Raw genomic sequence first — 22,381 nt, forward strand, 5'->3', positions numbered from 1 at the left:
ATGTAGAAATTAGATATGATCAAAATTAAAAGTCAGTTGGCACAAGGATTAGCCGATCTACATGCCTGTGTAGCGGATGAAGAATTAAAAACAACCAATAATACATAGGAATATCTGGCTTCTTCTCATAATGTGCATGATGAGAAAACCTTTTGGGGAATGCCCATAGTTTATGTGGACAAATGTTCCTACTATATTAAAGAAATTGATCAGATGGAATTTATAGCTGGTATCAGGAATGGTTAGGTAAGTGACATCCCTAAACCTGCAGTGAGTTATAAAACCTGATCTCTGGAGTAGTCAGGTGACAGAACTCATAGCCATACATAAAGCTGTACTTACTGTCGTAAATCACCAACTCTAGGAATTAGTAATCATACCTAATTCAGACTTTGCTTGAAACACATTTTGTGTTGACTTGCTGTTTTTTTGTTTTTGCTATTATGTTGAGTATACAGTGTCTTTAAACTGATATACGTTACCCTATACAGGCACATCTCTAAATTGTCCTTGATGGCAGCCTTATGCAGTGGGCACAGCTGAAGCTTGTTGGTCCTCTATGGTGCTTTATGTAAGCACAGCATCAAAGTTTGAATGTCAAGATGCCTGAATGTGTATAGGCCCTTTGGTTGGAAAATATTTTATAATTTTGCTTTGGATTGCTGTATTGTTTTTAAAGATTTTTCTCTAAGAATTTTGTATTGAGTGGTGGTTTCTTTGAGAGTTGATTGGTTTTTCATGTATATGTTGAATACAAATTTGATAGTTACTCTTACTTACATCGAGCGTCCTACGGTCTGTGTCCCATAGAGGTATTGCTCAATATATATGGCTGTTTCACTGTTTTATTCAGTTCAGTCCGAGAGATATACATACGTTTTATGGTTAATATCAATATATATGGCTGTTTCACTCACAGTACCACTTCTTTTTGTTGCTTGAAATTGATTTGTTGAACATTTAATAAACTGGAAAGCCAGAGGAATGGTTTGTGCAAACAGAAAAACAAAAAAACCATGGGAAATTAATCCAAACAAAAGATGATAAATTGATGTTAAATAACATGACTTTATTCTGTAAGAAAATAAAATCTACACAAAATTTGAATGTCCCGATAGCACAGGAAATTATTTGGCTTATCAACTAGACAAAACTCCCGCTCCCTCCTTCCTCCCCTCACTCTGGCTATGTTCCATGGGCATTCCCCTTTTTCTTTGTCTGAAGCCATAATCCTTGGCTTCATCTACGACTCCTCTCTGTAATTCCTCTCTCACGTTCAGGGCCTTACCAAGAAGGCCCACTTTCAACTCTACCGCCTCAAAGGAATTCTTCCCTTCCTCACTTTTCCCCAGAAGCTCAATGTCTCCAGACCTCTGGTTCTGCACTAGGATAGGCTACTGCAATAGCCTTTTCCTTAATCTACCCTCTTTATCTCTACAACCCCTACAGCTTATCCAGAATAGGGCTGCAACACTTATCCTTGGTCTCAAGCCCAGGGACCGCATCTCGTCATCCCAAAAAACTCTCCACTGGCTCCTGGCTAATGCAAGGATCAAATTCAAATCCCTCTGCATCATCCACACTATCTACAACTTGCTCTTACTAAATACCTTCCCTCCAGAGATTTACATTCCTCCGGGACCAACTCTCTGTGTGTTAAGCGCTTCACTAAACAGAGAGCTGGTGGGCGATCTCTTTCCTAAGCAGGCTCCCTCCTATGGAAGCCACCCCTTCCCCTTTGTCTTGAGCCAGATCTCCTCTAGTTCCAGAAGCTCCTCAAGGCTTTCCATTTCACCTCCTCCTTCCCTCCCTCCTCTGGTATACCCACAGTTGCTGAGATTGGTGACCAGGGCCCTTATATGTCCTCTTGGGCCCTGGCCTCCCACACCCAATTGCCTCCGCCTGCTCCCAGCACTTGCCTAGCACCCTCTGGCCTTTGCCACCACATGCCCGCACTTACTTTATTTACTGGCAGCTAACCACTCACCCTGGCACATGCAGCTGCTTACTCCCTAGCACTTCCCTCCTGGTATACTTAGCGCTTACCTCCATTCCCTCATCCCTTCTCTCTCTCTCTCTCTCTCTCTCTGCAATTGCACATTCTGAATGCTCACAAGGTCTAGTAGTTCCGCCTCTATCTCTCATTGTTATATATTTTTTTAATTCCCAAGTTCCCTCACTGTTGGCCTGTGGGCGCTTTAAAACACAATTTACCTGATGTATAATCGCCTTGCAAATGCGCAATAAATAAACAAATAAAACTCAAGGGGAATACACTGATATGGAACATCTCCTGGGAAAAATACTGATAACTGCAGCAACTCGACCAAAATCCCAAGCTGAAAGCAAGCTCTTTACTTTTCAAGTGAGAAGAAATGCTCCAGATCAAGACCTTATAAGCACAGGGAAAGAAGACCCGATAATTTGAAAATTCAGCAAATACTCCAGAAAACGGTGCTTTATCTGAACCGAATTGTCAGGGCATGGTAGATCTTTGGGTTTTAATGACATTTAAAAACAAAATTCTAAATTCAAGACTGACTTCTGGTCAGCAAACCCCAATCTGGTTACGATCAGTGGGAGGTACCAACCTCATTTTCGAAGTATTAATGTTATATCATTCCCAGGATGCAGCAACAGCTGGTCATCAGGGACTCCAAAAGACAATGGAGATTCTACGTGAGTTTTCTTATTTGCCACAGAAAGGTCAAGACCTAAAGAAGACCTAAAGAACTTTAAACAACCATTAACATGGATGTATATCTGACTTATCCTCATAAGGGGTTTGATGAGAACACCTTTAAGGGAATGACCATAGTTTAGGTGGATGGATGGTCCTACCATATTAAAGAAATTGATGAGAAGGAATTTGTAGCTGGTATCAGGAATGCTTAGGTAAATGACATCCCTGAACCGGCAGCTGGTTATACAAAATGGTTTTTGGTGTAGTCAGGTGGCAGAACTCATGGCCATTTAAAATAACTGTCCATACTGCCTGAAATCACCAAATCCTGGAATCAGTAATCATAACCAATTCAGACTATGTTAGAAATGGATTTGTTCTATTTTAATATTGTTATGCTTTAGCTCTTTACCTGTATTAGGTTATGTTTTTTTGTATAAGTAACCTTCGAGCGAGGAACATGGGATGAATATGTCAGAAAAAGATGCAGATAGAGAATAATTGTATTTTGCATTTGTGGACGGAGTGGCACTTTATCTGCAAATGTGTATACATACTTATTTATAATTGATGTTCAATCAACCATTCTTTGCCTTATTGAAATAAAATATATGTGATTTATGTTAGAATGAGAGTCAGTTTAGATTGATAATTTGTACCTGGTTGTGAAATGATGGGTTAATTCAATAGGTAAATAATGTAAGAAGTTGTGTAAATGGTTAGGTATATTGATCTCATATAAAGCACTTACGGGTTTAAAAGTGTGAAGTTGCCTAGTTTTTGGTGCATATTTGGGACTCCCCAGTGTGGTTCAGTGGTACAAATGAACACACTGCATCACATTCAACTTGATATCAACATCCACAGGCGACGATGCTTCTCCTCTTGGAAGACACCTACTTTTAGGAGCTGAGTGGGCAGAGGCCAGCAATGGTACAATTCTGCACAGCAGGAATCTTCTACAGCTTACATTCTGCAAACTCAAGTCATGCTTCAGGTGCCTAGACGACTCGGGTGGGGTGAGGAGTGCTACTAAAGGACACTCTGACAGTGTGCAGCCTCATGGTTGCACCAGGTGCCTAGACGACTCCGTTGGGGGGTACTACTATATGACCCTTTGACAGTGTTCATCCTCATGGTTGTACCAGGTGCCTAGATGACTCAGGTGGGGGGTGCTACTATTTGACCCTTTGACAGTGTGCAGCCTCATTTTTGTACCAGGCGCCTAGACGACTCAGGTGGGGGGTGCTACTATAAGATCATTTGACAGTGCACAGCCTCATAGTTGTTCCAGGTGCCTAGAAGACTCGGGGTTGGGGTGAGGGATGCCACAATATGGCCCGTTGACAGTGTGCAGCATCATAGTTGTACCTACTGTCCTTCAAACCATTGTGCTAAGGCATGTCGTGTAAAGTCTCCTGACCCGCATGCTGCATTAGATGGACCTAGGGATGTGCCAGCTGACCTAAGGGAAGATCTGATTTCAAGTTATTTAAAAAAGGATGTGTGGTAGCCAGGTCCTGTTACAGTGGCGCATGTGCATGCATGATATAAACTTGATCAGGCGGATGGTTTGAGACCATATTCGACATGCAGATGCCAATTAAGATGATCTTCTAGTGTCGATATCTGCCTCTAATCTAGGTCTGACCATCAGTGAAATAGAACAATGACAACAATGACATGACACCGTGAGGAATGTGATTTCCCTTTCGGCAGGCAAGTGCACTCATCAGTGCCGACAGACATCACACAATTAGTTGTCTCAACTACATCAACCCTCTGTTCATTGACACAGACAGATCAACCAGATCCAGAATGGCATGAAGACTATACCACTAGTGACAGTGACAAATGGCAAACTGAACCAATTTTCCAATTAATATAAATCAATAGAGTGATTCATGACAAGTGTGATTGCAAATAAATGTTTTATAATCTACAACTCAGACCAATTATGTACAGGTATTAAAATAGAATTAAACCATGTCCATGGGACTCATTATGAGTCCGACGGCAGCCGTGCTGGTAAATACCAGAGTCATTTTTTTACGGCACCCGTCAATGTGGACCTACCTGGGCATTACAGCCCTGGTGGTCCCGGGAATTCCCTATTGCCGGGTGCCGGAAAATATTACTCCCCATTCCCATTCGAGTCCCATTGAACTCAATGGGAATGCGGAGGACGGATGCACCAGCACCGTTCTTGAATGGTGCTGGTGCATTCGTCAAGGTCTGCGAGTGTGTGCCATTCATTCCGCCAGGTCAGACCTGCTTGCATACCTCGGAGTGTGCCGATCCGGTAACAACAGTGCCGGTAGCTTACCGGCACTGTTGTTACTGGACCGGCACACTTGTAATGAGGCCACATATGTTCCTACAAAACTAAATGCAAATGGCGACAGAACTGTTACTTAGGTGTCTGGCGCTAGATTCTCCGCTTGATGTAAGCACCAATAGTGTGATACATAGGGTTATATGATATGATGTGGCATTTATAATGCGCCTGTACACAAGACAAGGAGGGGGAAACAAAGGGATGGCAGAATAATGATCTTACTAGGCCTTGTGTCATTCAGATTGTGCAATTGCAGGGAAGAGGAAAGGGGAGAAGGGCCAGGGCGGAGGGGAAAGGGGAAGTGCAGTTAGCTGACAAGTGCAGCGAGCGGGTGGCTCATATGTGCAGAAAGAAAGGATTATAGGGTTGCAGATACAGACCCTTAAGTGCTGGGAAGCCCCGGAGGCAGTGCGAGGGCAACTGACATGCAGGAGCCTGGGTCTTAGTTCAGAGGGTGACCAGGTGACCAGTGTGCAGAGCGGTCAGGTGCATCAGCAGGGGAAGGGAAGAGAGAAAGTGGAAGCAAAACTGAAGGTCTTGAGCTGCTTCTGGAACCAGAGGTGGTTCTGCTCAAGTTTGAGAGAGGCAGTGAGGCTGTTCCAGAGGGAGGCCCCAGCCGAGGAGATAGATCTGCCCTCAACTCTCTGCTTGGAGAAGCGTCTGACCCTCAGAGAGTTGGAGGTGGATGAGAGTAGAGCTGTAGAAGGAAGATGTTTTGGAAAGGAAGGTTGAAGGTACAGTGGGCCCAGGCCCAAGAAAGCCGTGTGGATAATGCAGAGGGTCTTGAACTTGATCCTTGCAGCCATGGGGAGCCAGTGAAGAGATTTCAGAGCTGGAGAGATACAATCCCTGGGCTTGAGGCCATGGACAAGTCTTGCAGTCTTGTTCTGCATAAATTGTAAAGGTCGAAGAGTAGAGGCAGGAATATTTAGAAAGAGGCTGCTGCAATAGTCCAGTCCAGAGAGACCAGAGCTCTGGAGACAGTGAGCTTCTGGGGGAAAGTGAGAAAAGGAAGAATACCTCTGAGGAGGTGCAGCTAATAGTTTGGCTTATTAGAGATGTCGGAGATGTGAGGAGAGAAGGAGAGGGTGGAATTGAAGATGACACCAAGGTGCTTAGCCTCACAGGAAGGAGCAGGAAGAGTGTCCAGAGTCGGCAGCCAGAGAGAGAGAAAGAGAGAGGAAAGGAGGGAGTGGGTGTCCCAATGTGGAGGATCTCAGTCTTACTGGCATTAAGGCAGGGATCATTGGTGGCACAGCATTCCGAGGTGGCTGAGGGGAGCCTGAAAGATAGCCGAGTGTCATCTGCATAACATTGAAAATTGGAGCAGAAAGTAGCGATGCAGTGGGCAAGAGGTGTCAGATAGTGGTTGAAGAGCCACAGAGAGAGGTTAGACCCCTGGCAAACACCTCAAGTAGAGAGAGGGATAGAAGAGAGGAAAGATCCGAGTTATACCTGAGAGGGTCAGTCGGTGAGAAAGGAGGTCAACCACGCTAGTGCCCAATAAGTATTATCAAGGTTGTCGCAGAGATCGATTGAGCAGGATGGCATGGTTGATGGTCTCAAAAGCAGAGGATAGATCAAGGATAATGAGGACAGAAGGGAGATTAGAGTCAACATTGGAGAGCAAGTCTTCACAGGGCTTCAGGAGAGCAGTTGCTATGCCTCTGGCAGCTCTGAACCCAGACTGGTGGTCATGGAGGCAACCAACAGATTCAGTATGTAGATTAAGCTGGGAGACAGCCAGCTGTTCCAAGAGTTTGCCCACAAAAGAATTGATGGAGATCGGTCGATAGTTAGCCAGAGATGAAGGATTGGCCGAGGGTTTCTTTAGAAGGGGGTGCACAAGAGATTGCTTAAGGGGAGAGGGGAATGTTCCATTGGCAAAGGAGTGATGGCAGAAATTGGCCACGGCTGGAGCAAGGGTGTCAATGTGGTCCTTGATGGTTCTGGATGAGCAGGGAGAACCTGCTTTGATGAGACTTTCATAAATCGGACTTGTCTAGAAACATTGTCAGGGGTGAACAGGGGAAAGGAGGAGAAAGGAGGAGGATAGACAGCCTCAGACGGGCCAGGAATGGTAGAGGAGGAGGAAGAGGAGGTAGAGGAAGAGAGGGTGGACAGGATGTCCTGAGTTTTACTAGTGCAAAGAGAGGCCAAGGCCATGCAGAGGGCCTGAGAGGGCATGAGAGGGAACAGGAGAGGTAGACACTGCAGCAGGATTAGCCATTTCCTTGCAGATTTTGAAACGTTCGGCCGAGTTGTTAGATGCTGCAGAGATGCAGGTGTGAAGGTAGTCTCTCTTCTTAGAGAGGACAGAGAGTCGGTACTGCCTTTAGAGGAGGTGACTGGGCAGTCTGTCAGGGGGTGCCCCCAATGCCCTCTACTTCCTCTGTGTCACTCGGCTCCCCTTCCAACATCTCCAAACTAGGCCATAAATATGCCTCCTTCAACATTGACGGTAATAATATCAGTGTCTCCAAGGAGGTCAAAACACTGGGTTTCTACCTTGATGCAACTATGTCCTTTACTAAACAACTCAATTCCTTGGCCTCTACCACAGCCTACACATGTAAGTTGATTAGAGCAGGTAGGCCCTTCCTTTCTAAAGATAGCTGCCTTATACTTGCTAGAGTTTTCATCCTATCAAGACTAGAATACTGCAAAGCCCTCTACAGCAGTGCTAATAAAACTATTATCCAAAAACTCCAAATACTACAGAATAATGCCATTAGAGCAGCATTGGGCATCAACAAAAGAGTGAATATCTCTGCTATCAGACACCATCACAAATGGCTATCTATTCACAATAAAATACAACTAAAAATGGCCTCCCTGACCCATAAAGCTCTTCACAATGTCGCTCCGCGATATTTAACCGACAGAATAACCAGAAGATCCTCTAGCAGACCGCCCAGAACCCTCAACACTAATTGCTTGGTAGTACCTAGATTAAAAACTTCTAAGATCGGCGGCAACAGCTTCCCTGTGAAAGCCGCTAAACTTTGGAACTCCCTGCCACATCAGCTAAGGGCCGACCTCCCCTACTCCTTCTTCAGAAAGAATCTTATCACCCACCTCAATCTGACTGAGAACTAGCTCCCTCAGACAAACTAGTGCGATCTGTTGCTAGACTGTAAATTCTGTACATTTTGTTCAATTTTTGCACCGAGCTGTAATTAACTCTGCCACTTGCATTACTTGTTGGCATATTGTATATTGTACTATATCTTTTGTAATGTGACTATTCGCATACTGTCTGTATATTATGTAACATGTAAGCTGTGCATATCCGTGTTGTGCCCTGCTACTCTCGGGTCTGGTGCGCCTTATAAATTCAATAAACAAACAAACAAACAAACAAACCCTACACTTGCGTTTAAGGGTGGCGAGGTTGGAATCATACCAAGGGTTGCACTTGGATTTGAGCTGCAAGCGGATCCTCATGACAGGGGCAAGGCTATCCAGAGTGTTAGAGATAGAGAGATGAAGGGCTGTGTCACAATGTGAGTCAGCCAAAGGTGAGATAGTGAGGCTGCAGACCAGGCATTCAAAGGAGATGTAGTGCTGCAGTGGAATGATAGAAGTAGGGATCCACTCTGGGAAAATCAAGGCTACACACCCACTATGATGGTTGATTCTGGGTTCAGAGAGGATCTTGTAGCCATTGGGAAAGAGAGTGTGGAAACTCATGACAGAGCTGGCGGTGAACCAAGTCTTGTTGAGACTGAGTAGATCCAAATCAAGCTTTTCCAGGAGCTGGAAGAAGTCAGAGGAGTGTTTAGCAGCTGAGCGAGAGTTGAGAGTAGCAATGTTGAGCAGGTTGCCACATTTGAAGGACTTCCAGGGAGGGGTACAGGCCAGAGGTACACCCTGTGGAAGCGTTGGAGGTGCCAGAGGATGGGCAGAGGAGGAAGGAAGAGAAGGCAAGGTAGTTAGAGAGGGAGAAGAGAGTGCCAGAGGGGTGGCGGAGGGTCCCACGGTGGACTGAGAAGCAGGAGGGGGTGCAGAAGAGGTGTAAGAGGGAGGTAGCAGAGGGGCCAGAGAGGGGTAGGAAGGGGTAGCAGGAGAGGAAAGGAAGTTGATAAGGTGTGTGAAGCATCTATCAAAGCGGAGGAGATTGGCCTGAGGGCCCTGGACCAAGACGTGCCATTTGAGAAGACATTAATGATGGTTTTAGAAAAGTGGAAGGGGGCCAGGAGGGCCTCCCATTGGGTGCATCATTAATGGGAGAAGAGGAAAAAGGAGAGCGAAAAGAGTACATAAGGGGGATCCATAGGCCTGGAGAGGGAACAACAAGGAGTATGTCGGTGAGGTCAGTATTGAGGAAGAGACAAAAACATTAGGATCCAATTTTGTTGCACCAATTTTGACAATTTTTAGTCAAAAATGAAATGTCATTGTTATTCTTTTTCTCAAAATCACTTTGTGATATTCAACATTTTTGTTTGTGTAGAGGTTATTAACTCCTCTAATTGATTAAATTATACTCTGTTTTGGAAAATAACATATATCAGAAATCCTGTACATTATATTCTTCCTTTAGATGCCATTTATTGAATTAACTTCATCCAATTTCAAAGTGGTTTGAGATTAATTGTTGTATTTGGCGCCCCACTGCATATTTGGTATTTGTGTATAAATTGGATTCTACTCATTCAATTTCTAAAAATGTTATGCATTGCCCTTTTATTCGCTGCCTCTATATTGTAAGGCAGACTTAAACTACTATATATTTGACTTCTCATGTTTACTTCCTCAACACGTGTTTCCCCATCTTTCAGTCAGCCGGTTCATCAGGAGGTTTATTCCATACATTACTTTTTTTGGAACCTAGGACAAACTAAATATTTAAATCTTAAATATGTTTTTTTCTCATTTCCATATATGGTCAAGAAAATGTGTTTATGCATACTCACTAATTTATGCCCTTGGAATACTTCAAATTATTTTGCATCTGTATAGGGCTTATCCATTTATTGTGTAGGATGGCTGCTGTATTGTCTCCTATGATATACAGAATAATAAAAATGTGTTAAATGCTACACTTTATAGTATTAAAACTATGCATGATTGTGATTTGAACACATAGGTTTTCTATCATTATGCTGGAGTTTACCTGTTTTCCTCAGGTTTACCAGATGCTGTTTACGATTTCCTCACGGTACGATTGCTGCAGGAAATCAAAAATGGATGTGTTTTTGTATTGGCATGATGACACGGCCACGGATGTTGAGCGTGATTGTGTCATCATGTCACCGCCATTTTGCTTTGCTAAGCATGTAGTCTCCCATATCTTATGTCATAATTTTGTGTTTGCTTTCTATTGTTCAATAAATAGTTATAACTCCATCTAAGTTAGGATCGAAGGCATGATTCTTGATTCGGTTGCCATGTAATAATGAGATTTTACAAAGGAAGTTAAGTTATTATCGTTATTTGACAGATATTCTTTGTGGTTTCTCTGTCTTAAATTGTCATATTGCTGATCTCATAACCTATGTTTTAATTGGTTGGAGTCCAGAATCATTGCTCTGCATATCTTTTGATTGTAGGGGAACCTTAAATGAGAGAAAACTGACCCTAGTGTTTTATTAAATGTGTTATGCTAGTCTAACCTTATAGCGTAATGGCTGAATGACTTTCTTGTTTGTATCAATATGGTAGTTGATGCTTATCTTACATGTTATTTATTTGGCATGATATTTGGACCTAGCTCTTGTGATTGAGAGGCTAAATATCTAACTTGTTTATGTGAACTAAATATTCAACATTTGTAATACATTGTAAGAAATAAGCTTACATTTCAGCACAAAAACATCTAAATTAGTATATTTAAAGTCACATTAGTAAAATACAATATTTTTGACACAGTAAATCAGAGGAAATGATGCATTTCCATATCTGTGTTAAGACTTGAATGACAGGTGTCCATTATACAAATCCAATGTGCTTCTCTTTGTCTTAACAATTGTTCAAGATTGCCTCCTCTAGGAGGTAGCTCTACTTTTTCTAACCCAAAAAATCTCATGTCTTGAAAATGTTCAGTTGCATGCTTTTCTTGAAAATGGAATGCCAGTGGTGATCATAGGTCTTTGTTTTTGATTGCTCTCATGTGTTCTCCAATTCTTATCTTCAAGGTTTTATGGTACTTCCTATATATTGTTTTTTACAGATACATTGAATCCCATATATAACATGTTTGCTGTTGCAATGTATTAGATGCTTAATTGGTCCGCATGGATGTTAGTCTTACCATTGTCTGAGTATTGGCATATTTGACAATTTCCACATTTATTGTTGCCTGTTACTGGTGGCTTCAGCCACTTCTTTGGAGGGCCAATGGTGGAGTTTTTCCTTTGTATGAAATGGGATGGGCTGAGCATTCCTTTTAGATTTTTGGTTTTGTTTTTCGAAAGGTAATACTGAGTTGGTTGTCCAGAATAGAATTCAAGTCTACGTCCATTTGTAGAATGTTCCAATTTTTTGATAATACTTTTTTGATCATTGAGTTGTTTGTGCTGTATGTTGTTATAAATCTCACCTTATCTAATTCCTTTATTTAGTCTAATTTAGGTTTGTTTGTCAGAATATCTTCTCTTGTTCATAATTTCGTTTTTTGATAGGTATTGATTAGATGTTTGTGTCGATATCCTCTTTGTTTGAATTTATCAATGGCGTTCATTGCATGTTTTTCAAATTCTACTTCCGTTGTACAGTTCCTTTTTACTCGGAGTAACTCACCATATGGTATGTTGAAAATAACATGGTTTGAATGGTTACTGGAGGCATGTAGTATACTGTTCACTGCTGTTGGTTTTACGAAAAGTGTTTTTATGAATCGTATTGCTTTGTATGTATAGATGGAGTCCCGGAAAGTCAATTTCTGTTGTGCTTTGCTGTAGAGTCAATTGTAGGTTGTATTGGGTTTGACTGATATACTTGTGATAATGTTCAAGTTGGTCTAGGCTTCCATTCCAAATGATTATGATGTCATCTATGTACCTTCCCCAATACACCACATTGTTTTCTGTTGTGAATGCTGGATGTTGCCAAGCATGCTCAATCTCGTAGTGTCCCATATATAGGTTTGTAGGTTTGTATTAGGGTGTGAATTTGGCACCCACGGCTGTATTTTGTACTTATTTATAGAGTTCTTGATTGAAAGTGAAGATGTTATTTAGCAAGGTGAAGGTAAGCATTTGAAGGATCATCAGATGCTGCTGGTGAAATGATACAGATCTTGTTTTAAGGAAATAATAACTGGTTTCTAATCCTTTTTTATGGAGGATGCTTGTATGGAGCGCTGAGAAATCTAATGTGACTGACCGATAGTTTTCTCCCCATTGTACTAGTTCTAATTGTTGTATGATGTGCTTGGTTTCCTGGATGTATGATGAAAGTCCTGCTGCCAGCGGTTGAAGGTGTTTGTCTAGGCACTCCGATATTTTTTCCATCTGTATTGAGGAAGCACTGGTATAGGTATCAGCGATAGTGAGGCCTGGGTTGGAGACCAGGATGTCCCATATGAGCTTCTTCCTGCCAGACTTAGTGAGAAGGATAAGATAGTCGATAGAAAAGCAGTTAGAAAAGATAGGTGAGACAGCAAGCACCATAGGGGGTGCAGGGAGGAAAGGGAGGTAGGGAGAGGGGAGCCCCAGTGTCTTTTATTGTCCTTCCTGGTTGCGGGCATTCACATCAATGGACAGTTCAGGCTAGAGCGCGTTCTCTATCATGATGCCGGACCATTAAAGTTGAAGAGGGTGTTTTCTTGATCTGTCACCCGGCTGCCTTTTCTGACCATCTTTGCCATCCTTGTTATTTTGAGATACCATTATGCTGTCCTATGTTCTCAGGTGCAATTTTAGAGGATTCCTGGTTTCCTCCTGTTTTTATTGAAAAAGTACCATTTGAAATGCGTTTGATTTATGCAAACATAAAGTGCACAGATTTTCTCTTCTGCGCTGAAAAAACATGTTCTCCTGTCGCAACCCTGTTATCTTGTGTTTATGTCATAGGCATTTAATATTTTTTAAGCAAGCATAATATGATTACTTTAATCTGAAATGTCCACTTTTGCTAAATGTCAATGTGGCAACAACAAGTGAGGGCAATGCAGATTATGCTCATATGCAGAGGGGTTGGATATGCTGGGCATCCTTTACCTCTGGGAAAGATTGTCAATGATTCAAAAATCCGAGTACGAATGTGTGCATCTGGGATGAACACACTTTCATCCCAGTTGTGAATACAGACGCCCAGTTGTCTGATCTGAGGGTACTTCTCTCACAAAGAGAAGTGCACCCTATGGGCCCACAAGGGATGCATTTATCCAAACAAGGAAAAGACACACCTGCTCTGGGTCCCATTCCTTTACACCCAAAGCAGGGTGAGGCACAATGCACAGGATGGTCATTTCTAGTCCCTTTGTATTGTATTGCAGTAGTCCTTTATATAGCGCCTTTTCTCATTTGTATGGCCTCAACAAGCTTTGTGGTAGTAACGCACTCAGGGACCGAAGTCCAGGTATGGAAAGTTCTACTATGCGGCTTAAAATGTGTGTGTGCATTTTGCCAAGATTAGGACTCAGGAGGGCTGGCTAAACTCCAGTAAGCAACCTCCAGTAAGCAACCCAAGACGTCAGGCACGTGGGCGGGTGCTGTGGGTGGATCCGACAGAGCACTAGTGCTGTAGTGCTGTAGACCCGATATGTAACCAACTAGACCGAATTCGACATAGGTTGTCGCTGTATTATAATGGTAGAGGCGTTGAGGCAAGTCTGGTGTTTAAGTGCAAGGCTGTTATTTGACCAGCTACAGCAACTTTATCAAAGTCATAGTTGCATTCTAGAGCGTGTGGATGGATAGCTGTGCCTACGGAACATGTCCACTGAAGTGGTGTATTTATACATACCGTAAGCTCGGGTGGAGCTTATGTTTAATGTTGCTGTGTCATCCGATTTTCAGTGAAGAGGAAAAAGTCAGCTACATTCGTAGGCACTATGGATTGGGTACCCTTAAGTCTATGAAGTGCAATAGACTGGTTGTCCTAGAACATCTTCTATATGGGACAGACAGGCTACCATAAAAGTTAGGCTAATGTGATTCTCTGGGTGTAATAGACTGGTTACCTTTATCATCCTACAACATATCTTCCAGGTTTTACAAATGCTAACCAAAGCAGTTGAATAAGTGCAATGTCAAGGATACCTGCATGCAGCCACTGTGCGTTACAATCCCTAACTTATGCAGCTATGCGTGACATGGGGGGTTACCAATATAAATCTTCGATCGTCATGGGCGGGCTAAACGTTGTAACCAAAATTGTTCTAAGTGTACCACATGTGTTAACCTGCCTGCGCTTTCTTCTGGTTGCAATGCCAGGTTACCCGCATATCTAGGTACCAATCCATAGCTGTCCTTACAGGTATTCTAAGAGGGCTAATATCAAACTGTCAGGTCCAGTACCAAGGCCCGGAGTAGTGGCAAGCTATGCAGGTAGATCTTTAAGCACAGAAGGGGCACGCCTACCAGGGGTGGACTGGCCTATAGAGAACTCTGGAGATTTCCCGGTGGTCCTCTGCACTCTGGGCCTCTTTTGTGTGGCATTTCCAAATGTTCTCATAGGAAAAGCACTGGGCTTGCTGAAAATGTGTCATATCGGGCCACTTTGAACTTTATTTCCAGGGCCTCTTTTGGACCCCAGTAATGTTTCCAGGGCCTTTTTTAGTTCCCAGTCCAGCCCTGACGCCTACTACATCTTCTTGGTGCAATTAACGGTCTGTTTTCAAGGGCTATAGGCATATTGGGCTGGTTCTCCCTATGATCTTCAGAGTGCTGGGGACAGGCCATCATCCTAACCATCTGCGTGAATGGACATGCTAACGGACAGTGCAACACCATTCCTACTCCCCTGCAACCCCCCAAAAATCCATCTAGGTGCAACACCATTCCCACCCCAAACATCCATCTAAGTACCACTCATTTCTTACCCCCAAAAATCCATCTAGAGTGCAACACCATTCCCACCCCCAAACATCCATCTAAGTACCACTCATTTCTTACCCCCAAAATCCATCGAAGTGCAATAGATGTTCTATTTATTTATTGTGCATTTGTAAGGTGCTTATACATGCAGAAATTGTGTTTCAAAGCACCCACAGGGCAACGAGGAGGCAACATAGTAACACAAGGCAAAAGAAATAACAATGAAGATGAAGAAAGAGGCGGTCCTACTAGGTCTTGTGAGCATTCAGACTGTGCAAGTGCAGAGAGAGAGAAGGGATGGGGTGGGGTAAGTGCTAGGCGTTTCACAGAGGAAAGTGCAAGGGAGTAAATTGCAAGCAACTGTTAAGTGAATAGCAGCGGGCACTTGGTAAGAGTGGTCCACTGCCAATACATTAAGTGCAGGCCTGTGAGACAGCTCATGTCAGTGGGTGCCCAAAGACAAATGCTGGGAGTGGCCAGAGGCTGAAGGCGATTGGTGGGGCTAAGCCAGGACCCAGAAGGAGAAGTAATGGCGTTGGTCACCAATCTCAGCGACTATGGGGTTAAACACCAGAGGGAGAGGGAGAGGGGGAAGGTGGAGGTTAAAAGGAAAGTCTTGAGGAGCTTCTGGAATTTGAGGAAATCCGGCTCAAGACGGAGAAGGAGGGGGAGACTGTTCCAGAGGGGGGAGCCAGCCGAGGGAAGAGATCAACCACCAGCTCGCTGTTTAGAGAGGCACTTGACATGCAAAGAGTTGTAGCCCGAGGAGCGTAAAGATCTGGAGGGAGAGCATTTGGTGAGAGCCAGTTGTATAGATAGCGTGGTTTCCGGCCCCAGACAGTCTTATGAATGACACAGAGGGATTTGAATTTGATCCTTGCATCAACCGGGAGCCAGTGGAGAGAATTTATTGCAGGAGAGATACGGTCCCTGGGCTTGAGGTCAAGAATAAGTCTTGCAGCCCTATTCTCGAAAAACTGGAGGCAACGGAGAGAGTAAGAAGGTAGATTGAGGAAGAGGCTTTTGCATTAATCCAGCCTAGAGTGTACCAGAGATCTAGAGGGATTGAGCTTCTGTGGGAAAGTGAGGAAAAGAAGGATTCCTTTGAGATGGTGGAGTTGAAAGTGGTCCTTCGTGGAAAGGAGCTGGATCTGAGGGAGGAAGGAGAGAGGAGTTGAAGAGGACTCCAAGGTTTCTGGCTTCAGTTAAAGGAGAATGCGGAGAACCAATAGAGGGTGGCCAGAGGGAAGGGAAGAAAGAGGGAGCGGGAGTCCCAATGGGAAGGATCTCAGTCTTGATGGCATTTAGGGAGATCATTAGTGGTTGGAGCTCTGGGGAATGCCACAGGTAGAGATGTAGGTGGGAGAGGAGAAAGAGCCCAGGATAACCTTGGAGCGATGGACAGTGAGGAAGGAGATCAGCCAGTCCAGTGCCAGCTCTGAGATACCAACGGTATCGTGGAAGCACTTTATGAGGATGGAGCGGTTGACTGTATCAAATGCAAAGGAGAGATCAAGTAGAATGAGAACAGCTGAAGAGTTAGAGTCAAGAGATGCACACAGTTCTTCACGGGTGTTCAGGAGAGCAGTTTCTGTGCCTCTGTATGCTCGTAATCCAGATTGATGGTCATATAGGCAACCAACAAGCGCAGTATGCTGGGTCAGTTGGGGAAGACCGGTTTCTCCAAGGGTTTCATAAGGAAGGGGGTGATAAAGATGGGTCAGTATTTAGCCAGACACAAGACGTCGGTGGAAGCCTTTTTCAGGAGGGGCGCATAAGAGAGTGCTTGAGGGAGGAGGGGAAAGATGAAGTAGCAAGAGAGTGATTGCAGAAATCAGCAAGTGTAGGGGCAAGGGAGTCGATATTGTCCTTAACAGTTCTGGAAGAAGAGGAGGAGACAGAGGGGGAGACATGTTTGGAGGAGACCTTCATAGAGCAGACAACCAAAGCGACCTCATTGGATGTGATAGGAGAGAAGGAGGTGAGAATGGCAAAGGGAGGATGGGAGGCCATAGGTGCCAGGGGAATGGGAGGGGAGGAGGGGGAAAATGAAAGAGAGTGCTCAGGATGTCCTGAGTTTTTGCAGTGAAGTGTGTGGCCAATGTATTGCAGAGGGCCTGAGAGGGAAGTGGTGAGGTGGAGACTGCAGAAGGGTTGGCTAGTTTCTTGCAGATTTTAAAGAGTTAAGTCATGTTGTTGGATGCTCCAGAGATGTGAGCCTGGATGTGGGCCCTTTCCTTGGAATGAATGGAGAGTCGGTATTGCCTGTGGAGGAGGCGACAGGCCAGTTTTTCAGAGGGTAAGTCTGAGGTCTGCCCCTTCCATTCTGCAGCTCTGCACATTTGTTTCAGGGCTGCAAGTTCAGAATCGTACCAGGTATTGCACTTGGTGGCATGTTTCAAGGTGGATCCTCATGACAGGGGCAAGAATTTTGAGAGCGCTAGTGTTGGCAAGATAGAGGTTGCTGAGAGCAAATTCAAAGGTAAAATCTGCAGTGGCAGGAGAGGATGAAGGTGGATGCGAAGGAGGCAGCTGACACTCGTTTCATCTGGCAGTTGTATTTGAACAAGGTGGCAGAGCTGGGGGAGTTGCAGAGTGCAGAGAGGACCCACGTGAGAGGAGAGGAGGGAGTGGTCTGACTAGGAGAGTGGGTTGGCGAGTGGGCCAGAGAGCAAAAGATCTGTGTGGATCAAAGCATCAAGAAGGTGTGCAGCTGAGTGAGTAGGACCAGAGGGTAGAAAGGAGCGGGAGAGAGAGTTGCATATGTCATGGAAGAGAGTGGACGCCTTGATTGAGCAGTCAAGGTGGATGTTCAAGACACCCAGGAGAAGTAGTTTTGAGGTAGATGTGAGTAGAGGGGAAGAGAAATCAGCCCATTCTGAGAGGTGATAGAGCCAGGTGGCCTGTAAATAGTGTCAATGGCCAGGGAGGAAATGAGACAGATGACCAGCTTGCAGACCAGGTTCTCGGAGGAGGAGTATGGCTGGGTGGATATGAGGGAAGAAGGGACCCAGTCAGGGAAGATCAGAGCAAAACCACCACCATCACGGTTAAGGCGAGGATTAGAGATGTTCTTGGAGACATCAGGGAGAAGGCAGTCAAAAGCAGTGGCTGAGCAGACATTGAACCACGTCTTGGTAAGAGTGAGGATATCGAGGTCAAGGTCTTCAAGGAGGAGGCAGATGTAAGCAGAGTGTTTGATAGCAGAGCGAGCATTACGCGTGGCTAGATGCAGCAGGTCACTGACTTTGAAGGTTTTCCAATGAGGGGTACAGGGTGTGGTACACCAGTCAGAGGAGGGGGAAGGGGGACAGAGAGAGAGGAAGAAGGAGTAACAGGTGTAGAAAGGAAGTTGATGAGGGACAGCAATTGGCAGTCTAAGACAAGGAGTTTGGGTTTCGGACCCTGAGTCATGATAGTGCCATTGCGATAGACATTAATGATACAGCTGGAAGATGGGAAGCCCACCAAGAGTGCTGCCCATCTAGTGCCACCATTAATGGGTGAAGATGTGAAAGGAGAGTGAGCAGAGATAAGATGAGGAGTCCAAAGATCTGGAGAGGGTACAGAAAAGAGGATATCAGTGGCAATCTGTCTGGAAGTAGTGCTGTGTAAGTGTCTGCAATGGGTAGACTGGGGTTAGTGGTCAGGATGCCTTTTTTAAACTTTTCCCTTCAAGACTTCATGAGAGGAGGAGGATAGGTGATAGTATAGCAGTTAGAATAAATAGGGGAGATGGTGAGTTCCATAGGGGTGGCAGAGAGATAATGATGGAGGAAAGAAGGAGAAACTGCACTGCACAAGCACAAACTCACTAGGCAGCCTAGTTATCAAAAAGCACAGAAATGCAATGCAAAAGAGTTGTTAAAATGCAATGTAAAATAGGAGTGTAGAATTGTTAAAAACATACCAGGATTTGAAGTTACCAAAAAGCACAGAAATGCAATAAATAGAGGGATATAGTAAGGCATTGAAAGGCAGAATGGCATAGGCACCCCTAGATTCATCAGTTTTATGAGTTAGTGGATAGGCATACCAATGTCCAGGACATGACTCACAGGTGTTCTTAATGGTAGAAAAAAGCTCCAGAGACGCACGTTTGTGGGGTAGTTTGCTACATACTGTTCCATGAGGTGCTAAGGTGGGATAAAAGAGGGACTTTTCCATCCCTCCAAAGGCCAGACAGGCACAGACAGTGGCATTAGCTGATGGGCCTTGGAGTCGGGGGCTGGCTTGTGTCTTCCGGATCCTGATTGTCTTGATGAACAGTAGAGGGGCCAATCAGAATGAAGAAGGGTCATGGAGCCGTGCACTCGGTGCTCGAATGAAGATGGCAGCCATGATGGTGCATTGAAAACAAAGGCACTGCATGGTGCAATGACCAGAAGCACAGCCACACAATGACATTTCCTACCACCAAATCCATCTATGTGCAATTAATTTCCTACCGCTAAAATCCATATAGGTGCAATTAATTTCCTACCCCCAAATACATCAGAGTGCAACTCATTTCCTACCCCCAAAATCCATCTGAGTGCAACTCATTTCCTACCCTCAAAATTCCTCTAAGTGCCACACATTTTCTACCCCCAAAATCCATCTAAGTGCAATACATGTCCAACCACTAAAATCCATCTAGGTGCAATTAATTTCCCACCTCCGAAATCCATCTGAGTGCAACACATTTCCTACCCCCAAAATCCATCAAAGCATAACTAATTTCCTACCTTCAAAACCATCTAAATCAATTTTGGAACAGCAATGGGAAGGCACCCAGATCTCACTCTGGCACAGCAATTGAAAAACACTCAGACCCAGCCCAGCAAAGGAAAGACATCCAGACTCAGTTTATGCACAGCACTGAAAAACACCCAGCCCCAGCCCCGGCACAGCAATGGAAAGATACCCAGACTCAACCTTGGTTCAGTAGTTGCAAACAACGTACTTTTAACCCTGGCACAGTAATGTAAAGACACTCAGTTTCAACTTTGACGCAGCAATACAAAGACATGTAAATCGATGAATGTCATATATTTGATCATTTGTCCATGGAAGCTAAATATTGGAAAGACCAATAGAAAGTGTAAATCGAGACTAATAGAGCATAGAGGCTGTATCAAGAATAAGATTGAACAGGCGCCGCTTGTTACACACTTTAGGGAACAAGGCCATACCTTTACAGATTTGCATTGGGTGATTCTAAAAGAGGTGAGATGGCCATCACAGGAGGATATTAATAGAACACCCCTATATTTGAAACAAAGATTGATTTTTCTGACTAGAAGTCACCTGGTTGGGCTAAATGATTCTGTGGAGTGTCACAATGTAGGATAGTGGTTGGACATTTTTCTAATAAGTCTCTGTGCTAAGAGGGATGATATTGGGAATGAAGCAACATTGTGCTAGTAGTAGGTGCTACTTCCTAGAGGTTGGCTTATGTACTAATCACAATATGAACCACCATTAGTTAGGTTTGAGGTTTATTGTAGATGTACTGGAGATGTCCATTAATGGAGCAACGACAGAGGATTCACAAGTGAATTGGCCATTATCTCATAGTCTCTGTGCTCTATTGGCCTCGTTAGAAACCTCTTGTTAAAACTAAGATGGATGATATTGGGAATGAAGTGATATTGTGCTAGTACTAGGTGCTACTTGCTAGAGGTTGGTTTATGTATTAATTACAATGTGAACCATTAGTTACGTTTGAGGTTTATTTCAGATGTACTCTATATGTCTGTTAATGGAGCAATGACAGACAACGCATAATTGGATCGTCCGTTAGCTCATAGTTAAGTTGGGAGACTTACAAAATGAAACGTGACAGGGCTTTTTACATATCCAGGCCCCCACGGTAGCCACTCCAAGATGGAGGGACACTCGGGAAACGAGTATACGTCCCAGAGTTAAAACTCAGTGATGTCATCACACACCGCCAAAGGTATTTCAATAGTGGCAGCCATTTTGTTTTGGCACTCGCATTTGGAAAAGAAGACCGAAATGGAGGGGCCCGTGCTGGATGATCACAAAGTAAGAAAATATACCTACATCCACTAACATCTTAGAGGTGGAGACTAAGGAGCCTATAATTTTTTATAACATTGATTCTCCTTTTAACTCCTGTCCCTATGTGTGTCTTTAGATTTCTGACAAACGTGTTGAGAATAGGAGGGAACCATCCCTTAATAGTCCCGGGCTATAGAGATCTAGCATCAGGAGGTAAGCCCTTATGAATGTTTGTCACAAAGGGTACGTGGTCTTTTACTTAAAGGTGACTTTGCACATGGATATTTATAGAATAATCAGGATTGGGTTTTTCTGTTGTTTTGCTGAAGAGCGAGATGGTGTATTTAAAGCACGCACCATTAGTGAAGTTGGGAGCGTGATCAACATTTAAAGTTGAAGATGGTCTATAAAAGAGGTTCAAGACTCACCGGTAAGATATGGAATAATTAATTCCCATATCATGATGCTAAGGGAATTTATAGTAACAGGAAAGTCATTTGTAGACTAAGTAACGGAGTATATGGGCCTCATTATAAGGCTGGCGCTCCAGTAATGAAGGGGGCTGGTACAAGCTTCCCATTGCGGGACCCGGATCGCATGCCTGGTAAAACCAGGCATGCGTTCCGGGTCCCACGAGGGGAAGAGGGAGGCAAAAACAGGCCAGATGTAATCTGCCCTTTATTACCTCCCTCCCCATTCCCGTTGAGCCCTATGGGGGCTCAAATGGGAATGGGGATGGGTTCCTGCAAGGAGGAATTACCGGGTCCTCCTATGTCGGATTAATCCGGTAAATCCCCATTGCAGGAACCCGGTAATGGAGCCCGGAACGGAGGCAGCCAAGGAGCTAATAGCTCCATGGCTACCTCCATTCTCGTAATGAGGCCCTATGTTTTTTATGTATTTCAAGGGACTACAAAAAGAGTAGGATACATTGAACAGTCAAGCATAACATATATACTAAGTGTATCAGCCCCTGATGAATGTTCAGCAGAATAGAGCTTGAAGGACAGAAACTTGGACAAGTTGGGCGAGTGAAATGGTGAGGATTTGCACATTGCGTGTATCACGCTCAAAATACCGGAGAATAACACAGTGCAAAGTGACACTTTTTCTGGTTTTAACATATGCGTGTAATTTAGAGATTAAACATTATTCTGTTGTATGTTTTTATTAATTCTATATTTATTATACACTGTTGATGTTTGAGTGCATATATGTTTAATAAAATCCATTTTATGATGATGAAATAGTAATTAAGACTTGTAAGAGAACATTTAATTTTGGGATTTCAATGAACCCATTGCATACTTAGGCTAGGTGTGTGTAGGTACATGGTATTAGGTAATACGAGTGGTGGGGTTTTACTGG

The sequence above is a fragment of the Ambystoma mexicanum genome, chromosome 7p (assembly GCF_040938575.1).
Source record: "Ambystoma mexicanum isolate Mex_15411 chromosome 7p, UKY_AmexF1_1, whole genome shotgun sequence".
In the NCBI taxonomy this organism is placed as follows: domain Eukaryota; kingdom Metazoa; phylum Chordata; class Amphibia; order Caudata; family Ambystomatidae; genus Ambystoma; species Ambystoma mexicanum.